We start from the raw sequence: 22,085 nt of genomic DNA on the forward strand, positions 1-22,085 counted from the left end.
CATTTGAACAGTTTTAGTCAGAAATGAAAGTCCTGTGAAAACAGGACGGGACACCCCTGCACATTAACAACATGAGCTGAACACAGCACAGGAGCTCATTTCTAAGTGCAGCAGCTCAGTGCTGGAGCAGGTCACAGGAGCAGGTGGACAGGACAGAGCATCTAAAGGCAAAAAAAAAACACAAGTACCATCCAAATTACAGCAGATAGATTTCAAAGTTTACCCAAACACAGAGCAAAGTCGTTGTAACGAACAGGCCATTCATTACTGCATAAATGAGTATTTAAACAAGCACTTTCATTCACTTTCCACTTTATATCTGGGCCCGGTCAAGCAGAAGTAAACAGTAAGGCCAAAAATTCAAGTTAATGCATCAGATATAAAAATGTATTGAACAGATACATATGTACTCTAGTTTATGAAACTGTTGACCTTTTTTCTGGACCATTTTTGGTTCTAAAGTTCCATATGTTTTAAACAGACCATGTATGAAACATGGAACAAAAATGATTTCCCAAATTTCAAAGACCTGAAAATCATGTAAATAAATGGATGTATTTCATCTTATCTTGTGTTATTCCATCTTTGAACTGTTGATGAAGGTACATGATTTAAAAAAAATATATATATATATTTTTTTATAGAAATAGTTTCCTTTCATTTTGAAGTAATATTAAAGTATTCAGAAGAAAAAAGCTGACAAATTATGCAAAATCCTGCACCTTCTACTTGCTTGGACAATTTTCCCTCCGTTACTTTTCCCTCCGTTACCATGACCTTTCTTAAAAAATATCATGACTCAAAAAGTCAGAGGTTTTTCAACCTAATCTTGTACCATATGGTAGAAAACTATATGAAGCAAATATTCAAACTGTCCAAAAAGTGCTGCATATTTCATTCCCTCTGTTACCGACATGAGTTTTAAAATTTTTTGACAACAACTTGAAAGAATCTCACAGGTTTAACTTGACCCTGTTGGAGTGTAACTCTTTCCTACATTCTGATACTTTACTTATTTCAATAGTCCCTCTAGTTTCTGAATAAGAGACATTTGAATGTCAAAAATCTACCCGTTTTCCTCCATTACTGCTTGACTGGACCCATATATTTGCATTCCTCGTGGGATATATTTTCCATTGGATTTCTTTGATTTGATAGTGAATGCAATATTTTGAAGTCATAAGTCAGGTCCTTTTCTCTTTAAAGGTTTATATACTTACCCATTTCTTCTGGGTTTGAAAGTATTTGATCATCTTTCTTTAATATGGTTCTATTATTTCCTTTTTGATTCCTTTTTCCAAGCGCATAAAAACAGTTCTTTTGCAACTTTTCCATTCATTTAGTGTTGCATTGTTCTCCATATAAAACAATGAACATGATCAGTTCTTTGGATTCAAATGATCCATCTGCCCTCTTCACATTAAATGCTTTGGACAGTATCTCCCCTAATTGTGTTCAATAAAATGGCGCCCCCTGCTGACTGGTTGGTACTGTGTCAAAAGACTAAACAGACTAAACAAACAGTCTTTTCTTTTGGTAATGTCACTCAAGCCTCTCACACTGAACCAAAGTCATTTTAAGGAACCAAAGTTGTACATATTTGTTGTTCTCTTTATTAGTTAGAAAGTTTGATAATTTGTAACTTAGACAAAGCGCTGGACTCAAGCCCCTGTCACCATTCTTCATTTATACATTTAGACGATTCCAGTATAAAGTAAAGTCGTCCAGGTTCTGCCCAATTCAGCAGCTCTGTTAGAAATGAGGTTGTGGGTGGAGTTTATGTGTTTAGTCCCACTTTAACACAGACTGGTGTTAAAACTGGGGCACCTGACTGTTTTGTGAAAGTGAAATCTAATTGTGAAACATGTATTTATTGATCCCAAGCCCTAATGAAATGTCCTGATACAGAGCTGTTCCAGTTTGGGCTGAGAGCATGTTGGCTGTGTGAGGCTCCACTCTGCTTCACTTCTCCTACTGAATAGAGCTTAAGATGAGCACATGAAAACTCATGCATGTGAATACTAGTGATGTGCCAAAGGGTTTGTGAGAGACAAGGCCAGTCAGAGTCCAGGATCATCATTTAAAAACTTACTTTGTCCATTTACACTTTGAAAATCAGGTCCCCCAGCTTCACATGCACACCTCAACACACACCTGCCCTTTGAACCATCTGTCATTTGGAAGAGAATGAAATGTTTGGACGTGTTTCAAGTCTTAGTCTTGTATTGTCTATTGACACTTATATTGTGAGCCTGCTGTAGCCTAATCATATTGTGACACGAGCTCTTCAAAGGGTCTAATGCTCACTCAATAAATCTTTGACCTCAAAAATTTAAAAAACAATTTGAGCGGCAACCAAATGTGAGATTTTGGTGGACCACAGAGCCCCCCTTAATAAAGATACCCAATATTTGACAACAGATTCAGAATCTATGACCAAAAATCTACAGTAATACCAATTTTCAGCTTCCTAGCTCTATTTTTTCATGAAGTTATGGTCTCTCAAACATGCTTATAAATCAAGGCTTCCGAAAAAGCGTGCATGGCCCCAAAATGTCTACAGGCCATAACTCAGGAATGATTAAAGGGATTGAGCTAAAATGTGAGTTTCTTTCATTTGGTGATTTTCAAAATTTTTAGAATTTTTTTTCAGCCAAATCTGAGATGGCTCATAGGGGAGGGTGGCTGATTTCATATGGACTGACCCATATGTCAAATCATTAATATAAGAATAAAAACCGGTGGAGGGGCAGAAGAGAGGGAGAGGAAGAGGAGAGTAACACTGGAGGAGCACTGGAGAGGAAGAGGAGGATAAAGGGTGGATGCAGACTGAGAGACAGGGGGTTGAGGAGGAGGAGAGAGAACTTTCCTCTCCTATACTGAGTTTGGGGGTTGCCAAGCCAACCCTCGTGCACACGCCGGAGGTCTGTGAAAAGAGGATTGTCTGTTTGGATACACTGGTGAATTAATGAATAAATGAAGATCACATAATACTCATGGATGGAACATGCAACATGGGACACAATCGCCAGGCTTTAGGCTTGAGAAAGGTGATTTTTAAGACATAGTAAAGCTCAATTCCGGCCCTCTCGTTGCTGCCCTGCTTCTAGACAGTGGGTGATGTCAGAGTTGACCAAGAGCTCAAGCAGGTGAGGGACCCTCCCTCTGAAAGGTTCAGGCCACACACAATAGGCTAATGACAGGCACACAGTCCTACTGCCACTGTTATTTACACAAATGTATATGATGACATTAAGGCGACAAAACTGGATTCTAACAGATTGTAGAAGGGACTGGCTCCTAGGGGAAGAGATATAGAAGGATTATGGATTTACTAATGTAAACTATGTAATGTAAATCATCAGGTACAGCTCTTGTTTGATTCTATTCAACATGGGGTTTAGTCCTGATTTAGTCCTGGTTCAGTCCTCGTTCAGACCTGGTTTGGTCCTGAGCTTAGTTCTGAACTTTACACCTGGTTTGATAATGATTTACTTCAGAGCTGAGTCAGTCTTTGTTTAGTGCCTTTTTAGGTGTGGCACTTCTCTTTCAGAGCTGTTAAACACATCATTCACTTGACTTTCGCAGTTGAGTTTCTGTGGTTTAGGTAGTAAAGAGCCTGTGTTGTGTTCATTATTTACACAAATGTATATGATGGCATTAAGATGAGACACTGCAGACAAAACTGGATTCTAACAGAATGTAGACGAGACTGGTTACTCAGGGAAAAGATACTAATATTAAGAGTTACTTTTATTGATGTTTTTCAAATTTTAGAATGTGAAGATGATCTTTTTTCTTATTATTATTTTCTTAGATTCCAGGTCAAATGTTCAGATATTATTGAATTTTATTTCTAGTAGTGTCCATCAGGATAATGCATATTCTAAGTAGTTCTTATAACAGCAGTTGAAAAGTCAATCTATTTAAAATTTTTTCTGTGTCTCAAAATCACAGCAGCAGTCATGTCACTTCACCTGTGCGAGGCGGGGCCTCGCACAGGTGAAGTCCACCTGGACTGCAGCCAATAGAGGAGCGGCTCTAAGTCGCTCCAGAAAGAACACACAAACAAGCCTCTTCATTCAGACACACGCTTTTCTCTGGGACACTTTGGACTCTTTGGATCCACTCAGGTATCACTAGTTTGATTCTTTTCAACACTGGGTTTAGTCCTGGTTTAGTCCTGGTTTAATACTTGGTTTAGTCCTGGTTTAGACTTGGTTTAGTCCTGGTTTAGACTTGGTTTAGTACTTGGTTTAGTTCTGAACTTTAGGCCTGGTTTAGTCCTAGTTTGATAATGATTTACTTTAGAGCTGAGATAGTCTTGATTTATTTCCTGATTACAGACCTGTTTGTCATTCATCTCATTATAACTTGAGATACTTTTACATTTATTTAGAAATTATTGTGTTCTGAATCTAATATTGTATTATGTTGTCACAGTTGAACATCATTTATACTTGACCTAGATTGTGTCTATTTTCTATCCACATTTAAACATATTTTTGCTCACTCATAATTCGGCCTCTTTAGGTGTGGTCACTAGTGATGTGCAGGTCGACCTGTGACCCTGTGGGTTCAGGTGGGTTGAATAACTCAATGAGAAGGGGTAAAGCAGGTGCAGGTGGGTCAGGTCCCATCACAGCCTCACCTAAAGCATCTTCTGTAGCTCTGATGAACAAACGAGGGCACAGGACTTCTGTGTTTGCATGTGTTACCTGCACAATGAGGACAACTTTAGTCCTTACACAATTAACGCCAAATGAAAACAGCAAGAGATGAGAGAAAGGTGCATGTTGTCCTGTGTGCATGGACTAAACATGTTTTGAATACATTTGTATAGCTATGCATTTGAACCACACAAATGATGCTCCAGCATGAACGAGGCATGAATCACACACACCAACACAGTGCAAAAACAAAGCTCCTCACCTGGACGGAGACATAGAGAGCATGTACACATGTACACTGCTTTGATTTGTCACTTATATTGTGAGCCTGCTATTGCCTAATCATATTGTGACAAGCTCTTCAAAGGCTCTAATGAAAAATCAAATATGTCAAATCATGAATTTTTGTCAACTCCATCAGTCGTTAACTCTGTCAGATTTCAGTAGTGTTGTAGTACTCGAGACCAGCCTTGAGACATTTTTTTAATGGTCTTGGTTTTGTCTTGGACTCGAGTGCATTTGGACCTGGTCTTGTCTCGGTCTTATCACAGACTCGAGGTCTCACACGAGTGTGATAAAAAAAAAAAAAAAAAAAAAACAGGTTTAAAAGTCCTACATACTTTATTTTAACTTGAAGCAGTTTTCTGTGAAGTGCAACTGGAAGTTGGATTAAAAAAGGGGTTCTCAAACTGTGTGTGAGGGTCCAAAAAAGGGGCGCAGAGTGTTTAAGTGCAGTACAGTTTGCTTGTCTTATTTTTTATCTAAATTAACATTAATACAAATAAATGTAGAAAATGACAAAGGTGATCTTGTCTGGATCTCAGCATTTTAAAAGTCCTGGTCTCTGGACCCTGTGGTCTTGGACACGTCTTGGTCTGGATTCGTGCAGTCTTGACTAAAACACTAGATTTCAGGTCTGATGGAGTTGACAAATCTACTTGAGCCGCTAAATGTGCTGATGAAATATTATTTGTGAACTTAGAAATGGGTTCAGTTGCCACTTAAAGTTTCATATAATATTCATTCATATAACATAAATAACATCTTTTATAAAGTCATTAACACGACTGTGGATTTTTCTTTTGACTAATCCTTTAAGATAGAAAATGTTACAGAAATCCCAGCACTAGTATTGATGTTTTTCAGATTTTAGAATTCCGTGTCAAAAATGTCACCTTTGACATGGACACAGAAAAAAAATAATAAAAATAATAATATAATATATATATATGTATATATATATATATATATATATATATATATATATATATATATATATGTATATTTTTTTTTATACAAGACTTTTTTCCAAATACCAGATTTGTGCTCCTCCTTTGACCTGTATGTATATGTCTCTACTCTTCATCTGTCATAGTAAAGTACTTTTTTATTTTATCTCTAGTAGAGATCAGGATAATGCATATTCTAAGTAGTTCTTATAATAGTAGTTGAAAAGTCATTTTATTAAAAATTTTTGTGTGTCCCAAAATCACAGCAGCAGTTACCTGACTTCACCTGTGCAAAGCCCCGCCCACCTGGACTGCAGCCAATAGAGGAGCGGCTCCGAGTCGCTCCAGAAAGAACACACAAACAAGCCTCTTCCTTCAGATGCACACTTTTCTCTGGGACACTTTGGACTCTTTGGATCTGCTCAGGTATCACTAGTTTGATTCTGTTCAACACTGTTGAAGTTTAGTCCAGGTTTAGTCCTGGGTTTAGTTCTGAACTTTAGATGTGGTTTAATCCTGGTTTGATAATGATTTACTTGGTTTATTACCTGGTCATAGGCCTGTTTATGTCATTAACCTCATTATATCTTGAGATATTTTTACATTTATTTCACAAATTCATGTGTTCTGAATCTACTATTGCACTATGTTGTCACAGTTGAACATCTCTTATACTTGACCTAGATTTGTATCTATTTTCTAGTCACATTTAAATATATTTTTCTTCACTCATAATTCAGCCACTTTAGGTGTGGTCACTAGTGGGTCGACCTGTAACCCTGTGGGTGCAGGTGGGTCAGGTCCCATCACAGTCTCACCTAAAGCATGTTCTGTAGCTCTGAACAAGCCACACAAATGATGCTCCAGCATGAATCTCATACACCACCACGGTGCAAAAACAAAGCTCCTCACCTGGACAGAGACATCCAGAGCACGTACACGCTGCGTCAGGTGCTCCTCGCTCCATCATCCAGGTGCTTTAGTCTCAAACTCCACTAAAAGCTTCTATGTGCACTACATCCTGTGAGCGTGTAGGCCGGGGTCTGCCTCCTGTTCTGGCATCCCTTCATTACGACATGACTCTAGTTAGACATGCCGGTTTTCCAACACTTTTTAGTATGGCTATTCCGACACGTCACCTGTGCATATTCAGGCTGCTGTCCATGGTGCTGAATGCAGCAGATCGAATGATAGGCAGGTTGGTTATTTCCAAATATAATTAGCCTATGTAAGACAGACATCCTTAGGTCTAAACATTTCCTACAGCCCCGTCACCTCCTTGAATCAGCCTATTATCTCCCTTTTATGTCCTATCACAGAGTTGCAGGTGAAGTTTCTTCTCTGTTCTGTAGCAGTGTGGTGAAATGTCCAAATTGCAATGCGTAGCCACGCTTGGACAGCATCCACCTAGATGGAAGAGATTTGGCCAAAAGAAATAGTTGTCTAATGTGTATACAATCAAATGTCATGATCATATGAAGGTATCAAATGTGTGTTTCATTGAGCTGATACAATGAACTTTATTGGTTCTTTATTTAGGCTGTATGATGATCTCTGCAGATACATGACCAAATGAATGAAGCACAAAGGCCCATGCAGCCTCTGTTTTAGATTATATATTTTCTCAAAGGCCTGTGCTCTTTTTTAAAAATGCATGACTGTTTCCCACGGCTCAGTTACGACATTTTTCCACTGTCTAATCTCTTCTGTGGCTGAAGTCTTCTCTGAGGCCCAAGCATCTTATTATATATGGGAACGTAAAGTATAATAGGTTATCACATAAATATTAGTCATGTTGGAAAAGCAGAATGTTTGAAAAATAGTAAAGTGCTGCTACTCTGACAATGAAAAAAAAAATAAAATAAAATAAAGAAGAATGATAATTGAATTATAATCATTGTCTAAATAGCGGCATGTGGGAACAGCAGCATGGAACCATGTAGCCGATTTCAAACAGGTTCTAAACAGTGCACTTGAGTGTGAAAAGTAAAACAAAGTGTGATTTTAACACATTATGCAAACAAAATTGCACGTTTGCAAGGCATATGACAGCTGCCTGCAGCGCCACGCAACACGTCAGTTTTAATGTGCACAGGTTTTGGTCGGGTCCCAATATTTCAACCCATTTCTTTGGGTTGGGTGAGTCAGGTTATAATTTATCTCAAGAAGGAGCGGGTCAGAAAAAAAGCTGTCCCACGCATCACTAGTAGTTCGGTTCATTATATTCACATTTTAACCTTAGTGGGATTTTTGGGGGGGATTTGCTAAACTATATATTTTTGGAAAGGTTATAGTATATGGAGTCAGAAAATCAATGTTTGCATTTGCCCAGATGTCTATATGGCATCAGTACTGAAGTTTAAAAAATGGCCGCCGTAAATGTAAAAATTACAGTATCTCAACTTCTAAATAAACTGAAATATAGATTTTTTACTGCTAAAATTATATTACATATCTTCTGAGTTAAAATAAAGATAATACTTACTGTGCATGTGTTAAATGGAAATGGAAATGCTCTTAAGGGATCACACTTTTTTGATATAGCAAGTCTGAGGAAGAGCTATTGGCTCAGAACATCACTATAAATAAAATCTTTCAATATGAGTAGATAATAATAACCAGTGTGGTTGTTTTCTTGCGATATGTTTGTAATGAAAAGTTAAGATTTCATGCTCCAGCTGTTCTTCAAAAAAAAATAAAATAAATAAAGACATTTAACATTTAGTGTGTGAATGATTACAAAGACACACATTGCAGGCTTTCTAGAATGGGTGGTGAGAGTGATCCACACAAAGTTGGTCCTGCTGAAAGATTTTATTTACAGTGATGTTTTGAGCCAATAGCTCTTCCTCAGACTTGCTCTATCAGAAAAGGATGATACCTTAAGAGCATTGACAGAGCATCTAACACATGCACAGTTAGTATTATCTTTATTTTAACTCAGAAGATATGTAATATATTTTCAGAACATATTTAGACATATACAATTACAGCTAACTAGCAAATATTACTGTATAGTATGTGTCATATATCACTTTGGCTCCTCAGACTTCTGATTTATTCAGTGAGTAAAAAACACTACATTAGTAATAATTTCTAGATCATTATTAATCATATATATCATAAAAAGCTTAAGAGTTCTGCGCAGTATCTTTGCTGTTCCCAGTACTGCACTTCTGTGGACTGAGATGTCTGTTGTTTTTCCCAGTATCTGTTGTAGCCACTCTTCCAGTTTGGGGGTTACGGCCCTTCCAGGCTTTCTCCAGCTCCTCCTTGAGCCCCTGGTATTTCTCTAGTTTCTCGTGTTCCTTCTACCTGACATCGCTATTGCTTGGTATTGTGATGTCCACCACCATGGCGCTGCTCTGTTTCTTCTCCACCACCACTATGTCTGGTTGGTCCATCACCATCCTGTCCGCCTGTATCTGGAAGTCCCACAGGATCTTGGCTCGGTCATTCTCCACAACCACCTCCTTTGGAGGTGTTCCCCACCTTGACCTTGGGGTCTCCAGCCTGTACTCTGCACAGATGTTTCTGTACACTATGCCCACCACTTGGTTATGTCGCTCAATGTTTGTTTCCCTGAAGCATCTTAGGCTGCGTTCAGACTGCAGCCTGAAGTGACCCAAATTAGATTTTTTGGCTTCTATGTTCCTGTATCCAATCTTTTAATGACAGTCTGAACGGCACAGATCCGAATTTTTCAAATGCGACCCAGGACACTTGGATATTTGCTCCTGAATCTGATACATATCTGATCTTTTGACATGCGACTTCAGTCTGAGCGGTCAAAGCGCATCCATCTGACCTACACGTCATTAACAAGCGACAAACGTCACTATTCTGCGCTGAAGCAGGCGGAAACCGGAACTGTAAAATCGCCATGTGCTCAATGCTCGCGACCATATTTGGACAACTTCCGTAAACACAGAGCACGCTCGCTGCGGTTGATGCATGGGGTTGACGTCATCGTGTCCTCTAGTGTGAATGCGGGACACTTTCGGGCCGTTTACCGTTCACACTGAAGTCACAGACAAGTCGCATTTAATTGGAAATGTGAACGACCTCGAAAAACATCGGATTTCACAAAAAAATCGGAATTGAGCATTAAGCCCTGCAGTGTGAACGTAGCCTCCTGTCTCAGGAGCCTCTTTGCACAGTCTACACCGTGGCTCTTGTCTGATGTCATAGATCTGGGCCTCTATTGCCCGGGTGCTCAGGTCCTGCTCCTGAGCAGCCAGGATCAGTGCCTCTGTGCTGTCCTTCAGGCCAGACCTCTCAAGCCATTGGTAGGATTTCTTGATATCAGCCACTTCAGTTATGTTCTGGTGGTTCACCCCATGTAGGGGTTTGTCCTGCCATGATGGTCCCTCCAGCACCTCTTCCTCTGGACACCACTGTCTGAGACATTCTCTGAGCACGTTATCTGTCGGGGCCTTGTCCTTGATGTTCTCAAGGAGCTTGGATGTTTCATCCTGGACAGTGGTTCCCACACTCACTAGTCCTCGGCCTCCTTCCTTCCGGCTCATACATAGCAAACGCACTAGTCACTGCGTGCCAAATAGGAAGTTCTCCAGGAGGCTCTTCTGGCTTCTTCTGATTCTGGCTCCAATTGACTTACACTTACACACAATTGGCTTTACTTACTTAGGATCTTGTGGCTCCTCTCTCTGTAACTGCTGCTGTAAGCCTCGTCATTTTGGTCTTACAATGTTTTTAATAACCCACGACACATGATCCTGAATTTTTTTTCGCTACTTTGTCAAAAAAAATCGTCTTCCTAACATAGAGCCTGGCTCCAGATTTGCCCCTGTAACCCTGAGCATCATGAGCCTCTTTTGCTCTTTTGAACAGTGCTGAATGCTGTGGGTGACGTCACACTCACTTAGCTGGACGCCTCTATTTGGACACTTCAGGGGCATCTGAAAGAAGGAGAAGAGAGAGAAAGACCCGAGAACTGGAGCTCTGCGGGCTCCGATCTATCCATCTTGTTGAACAGTAGCTAATAATTATTAAACAAATATATGAAGTAAGTGCATGTGTGATTCACTTCATTTAGTTTTCTTTAAATAAATGAAATAAATAATGTTATGATGGCCAGAAATTGGTCCTAGTGAAGGCCCAGGGTCCAAGTCCACGGTTCACCACAGCCAAGTACAAAGGTGTCTGCAGAACTGCACACTAGAAACTCAAGATTTAGCCTGTACTAACATGTGTCAGTGCAGCAGCCAGTGCCAGAATGATGATGATTCCCAAGCCGTGTTGTTGCATAGACTAAAAGAAGTGGACTAAGTGAGTGTGACCCATAGTGTTCAGTGTTGCTCAAATGAGGCTCGTGATGCTCACGATTACAGGAGCGAATCTGGAGCCAAGCTCTATGTTATGAATAGGATTTTTTTTGACACACAATATAGTGAAAAAAAAAATTCAGGCTCATGTAAAGCGAGTTAATACGAACATTTTAAGACCAAAATGTCGAGGCTCACTGCAGCAGGTACAGAGAGAGGAGCCACAAGATCCTAATGTAAGTCCATTGGAGCCAGAGTCAGAAGGAGCCAGAAGAGCCTCCTGGAGAACTTCCTGTTTGGCACTCGGCAACTACAGCGTTCGCTATGTCCACTCATATATACGGTCTATGGCTGTATGAAAGTGATGACGATAATGATGATGTATAGAATATGTCTAATTAAAAAGGTTGCGTAATCATACTGTGTCTAAATGTGTATGTTGACATTCATTATCTAAATTTTATGTTAGTTACTTTTAAACTCTGAGTTATCTGACCAACTGCATGTGATGTTTAAAGTTTGCTTTACCCATATTGTTGGTGTATTTCAACAGGATAATAATAAAAATAAATAAAATAAAAAACATGTTTTTGGACAAACATGGAGAATTACATGCGAATATTCCAGTGAAATTGAAATAAAACCACCAAACCGGGTCATTTTGAAACACTTTTGCATCTGAAGGTTAATGTGGGTAGGTCTTATAGCTTTGTAACTAGCACCATTTGATTCATTGACCCTGAAAATGTAGATTTAGCAGTTAAAATCAACATTTCAACTTATTCAGAGGCTGAAATATTTCAGAGTTTTTTGACAGCCATTTAAAAAAAATAAATAAATAAAATTAATATGGCCGCCATATAGACATCTGGGCAAATGCAAACATTGATTTTCTGATGCCATACAAAATAACCTTTCCAAAAATATATAGTTTAGCAAATCCCCAAAAAAAAATTCCCACAAAAGTATATAGTGAACTGGACTGTAGTGTCCAACTCTCCTTCAGAGCTGTTGAATTATTCACTTTTGATTTGATTTGTGCCAAGCTCTTTTGTGGCTGTTTTATCTACCTGTAGCCTCTAAATGTGTTAATGAAATATTATTTGTGAACTTAAAAATGTATTCAATTGCCACTTGAAGTTATATATATTATTCATTCATATCACTTAATAACATTTTATAATGTCATTTTAGGCTGGCAGAGTTGACCTAAAGAAAAGAAAGAATTACAGGTTTCATTTCCAGTTTTCTGCACAGAAATGTATCAGTGAATCGATGATTCCATGTTTCATGTCTTAGTCTTGTATTGTCATATCAGTCTTGTGTTTATTCAGTTAAGGATTGAAAATGTGTTTATTGCTCAAATACCTAAAATGCAGACATTCTTACATTCAGCAGGATCTCTTGCTTGTCACCAGGGAGATGGATAAGATTAAAGTCATACTGTGAAAGCAAAGCAATAACATCACCATGGAGACAAGCAGGTATCTTACCTTCCACTGGAAATGTTACATTGTGAACCTATAAAGACGTTCAATTGCATTGTCCTTTTACATAGCCTGTATCTCTCACATTATGGGAAGGGAAATTCAATATTTATTTAATTAGACTTTAATTTTAACATTTCACACTAAAGCACAGAATTTGTGGTCTTAATAATGGGTTTCTATCTTTTTTACAAACCAGATCTCAGTGCAGTACAGGTGTGAACAGAGCCTCCTCTTTAGATGAGATTATAGTGTGAACATACATCTACAGATTATTCCAGACTGAGAGATCACAATGTAGCCATGCCATGTTTACAGGTTAGGTTTAGGGAAAGGTGGTTATATAGTTATAAGTTTATATAAAGCCACAATGCCATACTGCCAAATATTTTAGGCAAAGCAGTGAAATCTCCATGGTAACAAGCAGGCATAACATCCATAACAAGACTGAATTAAAGAAACGTACATCAGCTTCAGGTTTTATATACTGTCAAGTCTTTAGTTTCAGAATGCAGGTCCAACTTGAAAAAAACAGGGAAATAGACACAAGGCTCAACTCAGCTTGAAGATTTTTATTGAAATAATTTGACTCCGGTGGTGGTGGTTCTAAAGTAAACAAACATGTGTAATGAAATTATATAACTAATGAAATTGTAAAATGTAAATTTAATCTATTTTAATTAATACACTTCAATTATAATATTATTTATATATTATATTAGAATATGTATTTTATTTATTTATAATATTTAGTATATATTTTATACATGAACTTAAATAGCTACAATTTTAACCAATCATTTTACCAATACATTTTAATCCTAAATATAACTTGTTTTTATACAGTTTTAAATGACTACATGAAATTTAATATTTTATTATTTAAAGACAAATTCTGATAAATAAACACATTTTTTAAAAATTGCTATATAACATACATATTTTTAACTAGAGCTACTTTAACTTTTACATCATTTACTTTAAATCAGATTTACTACTTTATAAATAATCAAACTATTTAGTTATTCAACTTAGCTCTAATTTGGCATTTTCAAACTTAAATTGAATTTATTTACTATTTACTTTAACTAAACTTAAAAGTAATTTTAAAGGTAAATGTCCTCACCAGTATCTCTGTGTTTCCTTCACATTGCTTTGTTTGGTTCTGTTTGTGTTTGCGCACCTGAGCCTAATGAAATGATTCTTCTTCTTCTTCTTCTTCTTCTTCTAATAGTTTCCGGCAGACTACACGCTGCAGAATGAAATGATTCCAGAGACACACCTGGTTATCTGATTGTTTTTCTTGCTGCCATCTACTGGCCAGACTAAAAATAACCTCAACTAATAAAAAAGGGGAGGGGAGGAGCGGTGAAGAGGAAGAGGAGGGAGCAGAGGTGAGAGGAGACAGGGCTCAGGAGTGGAGGTGAAGACGTGGTGCAGGGGCTCGGCTTTTTGACTTGACATATACAAAGTCTTATATAAAATGCTCGTCACTTGGGTAGTTAGTAGTTTTTATATGCATACTTTATACTTTCACTCAAGCACAAGTTTCGCAGTAGTACTTGTAACTGAGTAGATGTTTTGCTATGTACCTGTACTTTTACTCACAGAAGAGCTGACTGAACCGTTGAATCTACAGGCTAAAGAAAGATTAGGGGGAGAGAGAAATGAAGATAGAAAATCAAACCTACAAAAAAATTATGTTCATGAAGTTTTACATTTGCCTTAAAGTGGGACTAAACACCTAAACTCTGCCCACAAACACATTTCAGATAGATCTGATAAACTGAGTGGTACCTGGAGGACTAAAGAAGAGAGTGAAAGGAGAGAGGGGCGGGGTTAGGGGGTATAAGGAACAGTGTGATTGGTCTAATAGATATCTACACAACAAACTCCGCCCCTACAGCCATGGATTTGTAAACAGAAACAACTGGCTTTAATCAGGGCAGTTCTGCATGATGTCACATAGTACTTGATACCACAGAGGCCACTGGAGTTCACACACTCATTTTTACACACTGTTGTCCAGATTCTTTTCCAAATGTACCTAGTTTGCTCTAAAATAATTTAAAAAAAGCACTAGGAACTGTAAACAACACTATTAAAGATGCACTGTGTTACTTTTTGATTCAGGGTCTGTCACCTGCTTGTTTCTATGGAGAAGTCATTGCTCTATCTAGAATGTTCCACAGTTTGACATTAAACAACTTTAACTTACATTTATTCAATTACAGGTGGTTTTATAGTTCAAAAATACATAGAAAAACAAACATTCTGACTGTGAGCAGGGTCGCCTCTCCACAGATCTGACCTGTAACTTGGCTTTATTTAGTCTCCATGAAGATAGAAAGTTTTAATACCATACTGTTACAATAGCATCTCCATGGAAACCAGAAAAGTTACACAATGCACCTTTAAAAAACACCATTAGTTTAGCAGCAATTTTTAATTTAATTTAATTTTTTTATTTTTTGGGGGGGGTGGGGGGTATTTAATGTTAACTTTCACTTTAAAAAACAGCACTGAAAGTAGCTAGTATCTTGATAGATATTCTTCTTTATAACCTATGTGATAATTTAACATTATTTTCCAAAAAAAAGGCGGTTTAAGCAGTAATTTAGCTCCCAGCCTCGTTTCTATGTCAGCCATTTTAAGACATGTGCAGTACTCGGCTCCAGGGTCGACTTGGGCTTGGTTCCATATCCACAAATGTTGGTCCTTAATAATCTGGCAAAGTTTCATGCTTGTACCATAAAAGTGAACAATTAGGCACTATTTTGGTCCTTAACAGCTCCACTATAAATTCTTCTATAATATTAGACTTCATCATCATAGACTAAATCATCACTCAGTTTATTCCACACACTAATCCCTCTAACAGAAATACTGTCACTTTTTTTCTTAGTTCTTGTTTTTTTAAAGATACCTGTTCCTCTAAGGTTATACTGACTCTCTCTGCTCAGATAACTCCTGTAGACAAGGAGCTAGCAGATGATTCTAGGCCAGGGGTCGGCAACCCGCGGCTCTTTAGCACTCCCCTAGTGGCTCCCTGGAGCTTTTTCAAAAATGAGTGAAAATGGAAAAGGAATTTTGTTGTTGTTTTAATATGGTTTCTTTAGGGGCAAAACCCTCGTTCAGCTGAAGCGGGGGTGGTGTCCGGTGCCTCCACCTGAGAAGAACTTTCCCCGAAAAAAAAAACAACAACAAAAAAACGCAGACAGACGCTCAGAACAACATATAACGAACCAAACGGGATTCACGCTTTTGTCCAGATGCTTTGCACCACCTTGAAACCAGCTGCGGTCGAGCGTGGAGGACCGGAACAGCCCGGACCTGTGGTCCACAGCTCATTCTCGCTTTTCCCGCACAGAACCAGCGCACAGAGGACGACACGGAACCGCTCGGACCCAGTCCTTTGCGCGCTGGTCTTGCTCGCCCCCATCTGGAACCAGGACATGGAGGACGAAGCCTCCGGACCATCTGACCAACACTGGACCCCCAGCCCCGTCTTGAGGGGCTGCGCGCTGACTGCTCCCGTGTTTGGCGCTGCTGCCCGAGTTCAGAGCTTCTGCTCCGGGCTGATGTTGCGTACAAAGTTCTCCATGCTGCTGTTTTCTGAGTGCTCCTGTGCACGATCAGAAGAAATGTGACTGCTGTTCTGAATACTTCCATCATTGTCGTCAAAGCAACAGGTAAACGTCGGTCGCACTTTCAGCGCGTCAGCTCCTAAAACTCCATTTATCTCAGTTTACACACAAACGTGAAACCGGAGTTTTTAGAAAGATTCCTTTTCAGAGGCGAATTCGCTGTTTGCGTGAAAACGATGTGAACAAACGAAGGGAAATGTCTCTGTTTTTAAAAATACCAGTGTACGTGTAAACGGGGCCTAAATGACAAAGGAGTAAACACTAACCACCTGATTTTAGTGGCTACAGACGGCGCACCGAGTATGAGAAGGTCGGAAAAGGGATTTGTGTATCATGAATGCTCATTTTGTATTTGTAGCCTACTTAGTCATTTTAGTAGTAGGCTTATATAGCTAATATACTGACAGCCTCTGTTGCCTTCATATTTGGCTTATATAAGGCTTTTAATTTTTTTGCGGCTCCAGGCAGGTATGGTTTTTGGGTTTTTTTGGGCCAATATGGCTCTTTTAACATTTTGGATTGCCGACCCCTGTTCTAGGCCTTGTATCACTACAGCTGAACTCAGGTTGACAAGATCAAACAATTTAAGTACTTTTAGCTTAACAAAAAGAGGATTTGTTGGTGCATATACATTTACATGATCAATAATCCTTATAACCCTCTTTTGGAGTAGAAACATTTTATTAATATTTTATTTATAAGTATTCCCCCATATTTCCACACAGTAGTTTCGGTATGGAAGGAGTAAACTGTTATACAATAAATACAGGGAATTTTGATTTAGAAGTCTTTTCATTTTACTCATTATAGCAACAATGTTGGTCTGAATTATACTTATTTGCATTTTCCAGTGAAGCTTTTCATCTATATGAATGCCCAAGGATTTATTAACAGATACTCTTTCAATTTATATTTGATTAATTTTAATATTAATTTGAATATTGATTTTTCCATTTCCAAAGATAATATATTTCATTTTTCTTCCAAATTCATTAAAAGTTTATTAATATTGAACCACTCCTTTATTTTAGTAAGGTCATTTTCTACTGTGTGCAGAAGATGCTGCAGGTCTTTTCCTGAACAATAGAGACTTTTGTTGCCCGGAAAGAAAATGTAACTTAATTCGTCCGCTGCATCACAGACATCATTAATGTACATAATAAATACTTCGGGCCCCAAGACAGAGCCCTGTGGAACACTATGGGTTAGCACCCTTCTATCAGAAGTGATATTGTCTATATGTACATACTGATATCTATCCTCAAGACAGCTTTTCAGCCAGGTAAGAGCAGTTCCTCCAACACCATCTCTTTCCATTTTTCTTAAAAGCAGCATATGATCAGTGGTGTCAAAGGCCTTGCTTAGATTTATACAGACACTGGCTGTATACTGTCTACTGCCAGTTGCTGTGGATATCTTCTCCACAAGCTCACTGATAGCCATTTGGGTGGACTTTTTGGCCTAAAACCATATTGGTGATCACTTAGCAGATTATGCATTGTAACAAATTATCTCATCTTTTTGTAAATAGTGTTTTTTCTAAGATTTTAGTAAATTGTGGAAGAAGAGATTTCCTATAGTTTGTGAACAGATGTCTATTGTCATTTTTAAAGATAGGAATAATTTGAGCTATTTTCTTTTTTTTTGGAAAAGTGCCTGTTAAAGAGGATTGGTTGCAAATATATGTACATGGTGTAGCAATATAAGATATGACATTCTTTATTAATTCCATATCAATATTGACATTGATCTTTTGTTCCTAAATTTGTTTACAATTCCAAATATTTCATTCTTATCTGTGGCTCTCATAAATAGAGACTGTTTCATTGTATATTTGTTCCAGCTGTTCCATGTGTGTCCATTGATTCCCCTATTTTATTTGCTAATGTGGCTCCAACGTTTATGAAAAAATCATTAAATGTATTTGCTATTTCTCTTGTGATTGAAGGTGAGATTATCTTCACAAAATATTTTGGGAATTCTTGTCTTTTATTTCCTTCTTTAATTTTACTAGGTAGTATTTTCCAAATGCCTTGAATGTTATTTCTTTGCTGTTCTAATACTTCATGGTAATAATACTTCTCACTAGATCTCATTATAATTTGTCAACTTATTTTTATATGTTTTATATCTACATTCTGCATTTTTAGTTCTGTGTTTTAAGAAAAATCTCTTTTTTTTTTTTTTTTTTTAACATGCATTTACTATACCATTTGTGATCCACGGCCTATTTAATCTGTTTTTGTTTATCAGTGTGGCTGTATCATTTGTGATCCTTGTTGGACTATTAATAAGTGGAAATAGATTGTTGCTAAACATGGCTGAGATGAAGTCTGTTGTTTTTACATTACTTTATGGGTTTAGGAGATTGATGTTAAAATCCCCACACACAGTATGGACCTTACTTGAATTACTAAACAAGGCATCAATCATGAAATCATAAAATTTATCAAGACATGATCCAGGTGACCTGTATATGCAGCTAACAATTATATCTTTAGATTTTGTTTAATTAGGTTGACCGTCAGGCACTCTAATACTCTACAGTTTTAGTTTTACTATTGAGCACATTGCATCTCAATTCTGCATCTACATATAATGCCCCCCCCAACAATGAGAACAATGTGTAGCCTTCCAATTCTACATTACAACCTTTTTCAGCATCAAGCCAGGTTTCTCACACAGCAATGACACTAAATTCTTAAATTGTCTAAGATACTCTTTGCTGTTATAGTAATTTTTATAAAGACTCCTACTATTACACAGAGTTATTGTGAAGGCTCCATCCACACTGAGATATTTTAATTGATCATCAGTATAATATTTACAATCACTGAGTATATTGTTATTGTAAAATTGGTTGTCAGAATCTATATTATCACCAAACTCATTTGTATTACAATTCAAGGAATCATGTGTCTTTAAGTATATGTGCTCATATTTAGTATAAAGTTCACTTACATTATAATTGACATCATCCAGTATATCAAAAAAACAAAACATTCTCAATTAGTGCTATCTATTTAATGTTGTCCAGTGTCCCGCAAGGTGTTTTATTGCATTACTCTTTCCAACTTAAAGCAAGCCATAGTCTCAATGCCGAAGTTATCAAAATCACTTCATCTACCAAACAAAAAATAATCCATAGTCCATCCACTAGTCTTCATTTGTTTATCCGCAGCCTTGCTGGCTGGTAAACAGTTCCCACGCTCAGTCGAACGTCCATTTTCCCATTTAATCAAGACAATGTTAATACTAGTGCTGATTATCATCATGGGTACACTATCAGCAGTCTTATTTGAACTGTTCAAGATCTTTAAGATCCCTCACCGGTGACACTTTAGCTTGTTCTGGAGAGGATCCATTGAGCTATTTGTACACCTTATAGTTTCTTGTCCAAGTTGCTTTGATTTTATTGTTTCTTCTCAGGATGCAAGCCTCCCGTGCAATCTTCGTTGTTCTTTTTGTGAGATGTTCATTCATCAATCAAACTTTATCAATCAAACTTTATTTATAAAGCACTTTTCGTACAAAAATGTAACACAAAGTGCTTTACAGAGATTAAAAACATTTCCACATTTCCACCCTCCCACCCAACGCCCCCAGCTGCCCGACTCCACACAACCAAACAACACACACACAGGCGCGCACACACACGCACACACACACACAGACCCACATACACACACACACACACACGCACACACACACACACACACACACAGACACACATACACACACACACACACACAAGCACACACACCCACAGACCCACATACACACACACACCCGCACACACACACACACACACACACACACACACACACACACACACACACACACACACACACACACACACACACACACACACACACACACACACACACACACACACACACACACACACACACACACACACACACACACACACACACACACACACACACACACACACACACACACACACACACACACACACACACACACACACACACACACACACGCACACACGCACACACACCACACACACATACACACACACACACACACACACCCACACACACACACACACACACACACACACACACACACACACACACACACACACACACACACACACACACTACCATGCTAAAATACATACACATAGTAAAATGTGAGGCTGAATACAGGCGAACCAGTTGAGAAAGCACCATCAGAGGAGCCGTCTACATCAGGAGCAGAGATTTGTCCATCGCCACCAGGAACCACCACAGGGCCCAGGGGGGAAATGAAGCCCAAAGCACCAACCCTCCACCAGGAGCCCATGGGACAGACCCCAGCAGCCACAACCGACCTCTGCTCCTGATGCAGAGGCTCCTACAGAGGAAACACTGGCTATCCTAAAAATATGTGTACAATAGAAACAATTCAAAAGCTAAACTAAAAAGGTGGGTCTTGAGCCTACTCTTAAAAACATGAACATTCTCTGCCGCCCTGAGCTCATTCATGTACACTTCAGACCTTTATAACTTCTTCACTTGCCGCAGAGGATCCGTTTTGTACTTACAGTTTATAAACCGCAAAATAATTGCCGGCTTTGCCTTATAGTGGAGCTTTTAAGGACCAACATAGTTTGCTTTGAAGCATGAAAGTTTGCTAGATTACTAAGACCCTAGGACTAATATTTCTGGATATGGAAGTCTAATGTAACACTGGAGCTGAGAACTGCACATGTCACAAAATGGACTATATGAAAATGAGGCTGGAATAAAAAAAAAATACTGCATAATCAATGTGTTATAGTCTAATTTGCTTAGTTATCAATTTTGTCATGTTGAGCAACTATTTTTTTTCTAAACTTTAAAGCATTAAGGAGGTCACAGAACAGTTTTCCTCAAGAATGTAAGGGTTGTGCATATACATTAGTTTTCAAAAGATGCTAGCTGAATGTATGGTGGTTCCTTCTGAATATATATAAAAGAAAAAAGGATATGAAATTTGTAAGGTCTACATCAGGCAAATAAAAATGAAAATAAGAAAATACATATTCAAATAATTATAATAAAAATACCAAGTCTGCAAAAAATAAATAAATACTTAAACACAGGTGCATTGAGTAACTTTTCAGATGGAGGGTCCGTCAAATGCTTTTCTCCTTGGAGATGTTATTGCTAAGAAACCCTGAAAAAGAAACTGTTGGTTCGGAGAAAGCCCTTGCTCATGAAATGTCTAGATAATACATTTTATGACCTTGTGGTACTAAAATTACTTCAACTGAATTCCATTGTTCACACTGAAGCTCATTCTGTGTATTGTCCAGATGTACTTGTTACAATCTGAGATGCCTTCCTTTAAATACTTATTTCCAAGTACCATACATGAGTCTAAAGAAAGAAAGAATGAAATAAGCTAGGATAGTTTTACAAGGACTTATAATAATGCACAATTAAATGATTCCATTTTGTGATTACTGTATTGTATTTGCACTATTTGCATTTTGTGTTACTGTATGTCTTTATAAGAGTCATTTAAACTATACTATACATTTTATACATATTTTTGCTTGAAAAACTTACTTAAATCAGGGTCCATTGTCCAGACATTGAAGCTTATTGTCCAGATGTATTTGTTATAATCTTAAATGCCTTTTTAAAGTCTCTCTGTTTATGTATGCTTTGTTTACTATATTGCACGTAGCCTTCTAACTATGCCATGAACTACTATTTATTTATTTCCAATACCACGTATATGATTCTAAATTAGACATAATTTAGGGTAGCTT

The 22,085-nt window shown here is 37.9% G+C and overlaps 1 pseudogene; it reads left to right on the forward strand.

The window, feature by feature from the left end:
* Window positions 1-4,091: 4,091 nt before the first annotated feature.
* Window positions 4,092-22,085, forward strand: part of LOC110160420 (NLR family CARD domain-containing protein 3-like) — a 197,359-nt pseudogene continuing 179,365 nt past the window's right edge.

The sequence above is a fragment of the Boleophthalmus pectinirostris genome, unplaced genomic scaffold, assembly GCF_026225935.1.
Source record: "Boleophthalmus pectinirostris isolate CB_2022bp ecotype Guang Dong unplaced genomic scaffold, ASM2622593v1 HiC_scaffold_22, whole genome shotgun sequence".
NCBI lineage: Eukaryota > Metazoa > Chordata > Actinopteri > Gobiiformes > Gobiidae > Boleophthalmus > Boleophthalmus pectinirostris.